Below are 5,527 nucleotides of genomic sequence, written 5' to 3'. Positions count from 1 at the left end.
GAAGCACTGTGGAATATTTGGAAANTGAATAGTAAGAAGTGTGCTATGGAAGGTGGCTAGAGGTCTTTGGACTCTCTAGGCAATGACTTTCAAGAGAGAATAATTTTCTTAATTAGAAAATCAAATTCTCATTAAGTTCAAAAGTGAAGTACAATAAGGTAGGCATGACTATTTACAGGACTAAAGGTCCTACATGCCTAACACAATACAAAATACATCAAAAATATACTAACTAAAGAAAGTGGGCTTGGGCCTCGCGTATCATAGTGTGTACTCTTGGCTTGAATACTTTTTCTGAAAATGTTTGACTGACTGATGTGCATGATGGAACTATTTGATGATTATTTGATGTGGATGATAATTGAGTTGTGTTGTATGTTGATATCCAGGAAATAGATGCGTGATTAATTATGATTGTGGTTATGATGCTGAGCAGAGTGTATAAATGAATCTTGTGTGAGAAAGCATGTTGTGTGAGGTTTTGAGCTCCAGAGTTTTTATTGTTGTATGCATTGTTCAGAGGAAAACATTAATGATATTGCCTTAATCTTGATAATTGATTGAATTGCATTTGAATGTCATATGATCAAGGCCATTTTTGAGAAACCCTTCTCTAGCCAAATTTTCACCCAAAGTGCTTGTAATATTATACCCTCTTTGAACCTTAGCCTTAAACTGGATGTGAACCCTTGTCTCGAAATTCTTTACCTTGAGTTGGGTTGAGCTTAATTGTAAGTGATGAAAAGGTTCAAGTTTGGGGTTGTATGGGGGAAATTGAAAGGCAAATGGAAAGTATTAAGCTAAAATGTTGTGAAAAGAAAAAATTCATGAGAAAAAGAAAAGAGAAGAAGAAAAGCATGAAGATGAGCTCAATTAAAAAGAAAAGGGGAAAAAAGTTGGGAATGAGTGAGATTGGTGAGGAAGAGAGTTATGCTTAAATGATGAATACCATGATAGCTCTCTTAACTCAAGGATTTTGCATTCTAGAAAAACCAATTTTTTTTGTTAGCCCAACCTAATTACAAGCCTTGGAAAAGTCCTTTTGATGGCATTTGCATGTAAAGATGTTGATTGTTTGAGATGAATGGCAATTTTGTTACATGTGACTTGTGAATAATAAAGAGTTGGAGTGTCACCTTAAACACTTGAGTGATTGAGTGAAACACTTGTTTGATATGAACTGTTAATTTTCATGATTTCATTTTTGCTTAGTGGATTGATCATTCATAATGTGTAACATCTGTTGTGCACTCTCTGGATTGAAAACATGCATGCATCTTATTTTGATTTCACTGAGGATTTGGATTGAGTAGTTTTGTCATGTACTTTGGGAAGGTTTAATCATTGGATGAAAGAGTAGAAAGCCAAGCTTTGTTTTCTGTGTTGTTTTGTTTTGTTTTGCTTGAGGACAAGCAAAATTCTAAGTTTGTGGTGTTGATGAAGGTTGAAAAACAGTTATTTTCATATGTCAAATTAGAAAAAATTACGCCCTTTACTACTTGGAATGAGCTTAGAATCAAGCAAAACTCAATAAATGAGTCTGTAGAGAGTCAAAAGCTGTTTTTAGCGATATTATTCTTGTTTTGCATTGTTTTGTATTATTTTGGAGAAAGGGAAGAATGAAGATGAAGATAAAGGTCAAAGAGTCAAGAAAAGAGAAAAAAATTGAAGATTTGAAGATTTGGAGCTTTGGAATTGTTTTGTGAATAAGTGTGGTCTCCTGGGAGATTCAGATGAATTGGCTAGTTGGTTCCTCTTCTTGTTTTTGTAAATATGTTGTGTATCTTGTCTCTTAGAGTTGTGTTCTGAAAAGAAAGAAAAGATAAGAGACGAGATGAAAAAAAATACAGAAAAATGAGAAAAATTAAAAAAAAAAATTATGAATAATGGAGTCAAGAAGAGGATTGACTTAGAGGGTTTTGGGTGTGATTTGATTGTGTTTCAATTGTTCCCCATTGCTCCTCTATTCCTTTTGGTTTGTAGCTTCTTATCCATATTTATCCTCCCTTGTCCCTGGCCCCATTACATCCATAAAAGACCTTTTCATTTGAACATGCATATATTCTGAGTGTTGATATTAGAGGTCTGCCAAGTCTGTTGTGTTTGATTTCTTGAGAGCATTGAGTTTAAACTATTTAGCTTAGGCACTTGAGAGAAACACTAATAGTGTGCATCTGTGAGGTTCTGTTGCTTTTGATTCACCTCTTGAACTGACTGATCATTTTGTCATGCTTTGAACTGCTTGGATGATTTCATGAGTATCTGTTTTCCTTGATTCTATGTTGGATACAGTCTACTTCCTCTTCTCTGTCCAGATTTCTTGAGGAATGTAATTTTGTCTGCTAGGTTTGTGTCAATTCCCTGATGTCCATTGAACTGTTCCCTGTTTTGGGTCTTGATTTTGCCCACGAGTGCAAATGACTAAGTGTGGTCTATTTTGATGAGTCGAGATTTTATTGATTTCACTTAGCTTATTGTACCGAATTTAATCAGGGAATTGTGCTTAATTGTCCAGTATTTCCCCGTTTTTCCTAATTATGCTTAATTTGGACGGAAATTCGTATTTTCATTAATTTGAATTTTCTGAGCTGATTAATTGCATTTTTGGTTGCAGGGAAATTTTGGGAAACATCATTTGGAGCATTAGGATGGTGGCGTGCACACTAAAGACTCAACATTTAGTTATTTCAATTATAATTAAATTGTAGCTTAGTTTTCTAGAATCTTTAATTAGGATTTTGTGTATTGGGCCCTTTTGGTGGCAAAATTGTAGAAGCCCAATGTGTGGGACACTTGGCATACACTTTAGGGTTTTTTTAGAGGTGGACCCCACCAATTTTAGAGCAACTTTTGGTCATGAAATGAGGAGACCGTTCACACATATTTCTAAGCCATCACTTTCACACTTTGCATGGGTTTCATGAACTTCCTCCTTGGGAGCTTGTAGGGTTTCATTTTCTTTGAGCTATGGAATGACCAAGATCATATTTTTCTTCTTCTCCTGCTTGAATCTTGATTGTCTTTGCTTGGTGGTGGTGAAAACTATTCCATATTCCACTTTGTTTCTTGCTCTTTGAAGTTGAAAGTATGAGCTTGAAGTTGTTTCTTTGCATTTTCATGATGGGTCTTTGGTTTGGATGAAGAGCTATTTCGTTTTTCTACTCATTTGCTGCAATATTTTCGTATATACTTTGGTTTTCTTGGATTGGATGATGAAAATGATGTTCTTGATGGGTTTTGGAGTGAAAGAAGCTTGAGTTGGTGTATGGGTGTTTGACTTTTGAACCCTTTCTTCTTGCATTTCGTTTTTGATGTTTGGAATCATATTTTGAGCTGGACATTGTGTTTCATGATGGGGGCTGGACGATTTTGCAAAGGGTTTAGGGATTCTATTTTGTTTTCATTAAAAGTTTGAAGAAAAGTGAGAGTTGGGTTGGTTTGTAGTAGTAGAACTTAGCTTTGTTGTTCTTGTAATTTTTGGGAATGGAAATTTGGTTTATGATGAGTGTTCTCAGTAATGGGAAGTAGAGAAAAGCTTAGATGATTGTTGAGGAGTCAAGAAAACCGAAAATGAGTGTAGTAAGGAGAGAGAAATGCACATTTAATTTTTACTACTTTTGGCCAAGGAAAAGGAGATGCTTCTTTTAGCTAAAGGAATTTTTTTCACTTTGGTTTTGTCTCTAGCATTGTTGCAGCTTAGAATTGCAAGGGGTTGAGAGGTCTTTGGTGTTTATTTTTCATTTGACCTTGCTTATGTGGCACAAGGGTAGGAGAAATTGAGCACTTTTTGACTTGTGGACTTTTTGAAGCATTGTTTGCAACCATTGCATTGTAGTTCACGTTTTTTTTGTGCCTTGGTGTGTACAATCACGTTTTTGCTGCATGGGAAGGGAGTAAAACATGGTTTTATTGTGTGTTTAAGGCACATGCTTATTTCCTTGAAGAATGGTGCGCATGGGATAAGAAGTCAACACATTTTGGTGGCTTACTGAAGGTGGAAATTGAAGTTTGACTTGTTGAAACATGACTCACGACCAAGAGGTTTCCTTAGGCCATTTGGACTTTAAATTTATTTGTTAATTGCATATTGGGTCACTTAATTTACTAGAAGTAAAATAGGCTTGTTAATTTCTCTTGATTTTCACTTAGTTTAATTAGTAGGTTGAGTTGTCTTCATGTGTTTGAGTTAGTGTTGCATTTAATTATTTAAATGTGTTAGATAATTTGTTTGTAATAGTGTTGGTGTCTAGTATTTTAATTTATTTAAATGTTGTCTATGGTTTCTATTTGTGTTAATTTAATTTCCATGGTAGCTTAAATTAGTTTAGTTAGTCATTGACGATATTGCACTGTTTCCTTGAGATTCTTGAATTGTGATTGTCTGTGCACTCTGACTTGGTTAATGTGAATTCTATTTTTGCATTTGCAATTGGGTATATGTTTAGTTGCCCAATTGGTGTTATATCTTCGCTTAGTTGATGTAACTGAATGGTGTAATTTAGATTTTATATTAACACTGCGTTCGCTTAGTTCACTTTTATGAAAACAGGGTTAACCTTCTCTTAGTTGGTTAACTTTATTGGATTAGAGGTTTGAGTCGCAACTTTATTTTGTTGATCTGTGATTGGAAACATTGTAATTAAGTTAATGACCAACCGTTTTTATTCTTTATGTGATTTCGCTTTGCATTTCTGTATTCATATTTCTCTTTGCATCCATATTTTAATTTAATTCATCGCATTCACAAACTTTTCAACAAAACCCCACCACTTCGTGTCTGACCTAATTCTCGAACTTCAAAATTGGTCCTTGAGAGACGACCTAGGAGTCACTTCCTAGTCTATACTGCATTATTTTATGCAATCAAATTTGTATGGGCCGCGACAGCCCATCAAAATTTTGGCGTCGTTGCCGGGGACCAACGGTTCGGTTTTAGGTCTTTTGTTGTGTTAGTCTGTGTTGTATTTTGTCTTGTGTTGTGAGTGTGATGTTCAGTTTTGTGTGTTCGTCATTGTGTGTTGCATTTAGACAGCCTTAGTTGCATATTTTCATTGCATTTTTCTCTTTCCCCCTTTCTACATGTCTACCTATTTTGACTCTGTGAGTAATGCTTATTCTATCAGTCCCTATGATTATGATTCTCCTTCTGGATGTTACTTTCATGATTTTGATGTATAGTCTGTTAATTTCCATGCTGAAAACAATATGACTCATCCTCACACTCATGCGAGTGCTCTTTGGGAGCCGGATACACATAGTGATACAACCCGTTCCGAGACAGATCGGCGACGAGCTGAAGAAACTGGATCGGATCGAATGACGAACCGGACAATAGATGCAATGGAAGACAAAACCCTAGGTTTGGATGATTTGACCGAAGAAAAGGCTAGGGTTTGGAGTAAGAAGGGTTCTAATCGGAAGGAAATGTTGGCAAAGGAGTATTAATCGGTGGAATGTGGCTTTTATCGGTGAAAATGATGGAAACCGGAGAACAACCGGTGGTTCGAACGGAAATGGTGAGGATAAG

Source organism: Vigna radiata, chromosome 6 (genome assembly GCF_000741045.1).
Source record: "Vigna radiata var. radiata cultivar VC1973A chromosome 6, Vradiata_ver6, whole genome shotgun sequence".
NCBI classification, from domain to species: domain Eukaryota; kingdom Viridiplantae; phylum Streptophyta; class Magnoliopsida; order Fabales; family Fabaceae; genus Vigna; species Vigna radiata.
This window is presented reverse-complemented; position numbering follows the sequence as displayed.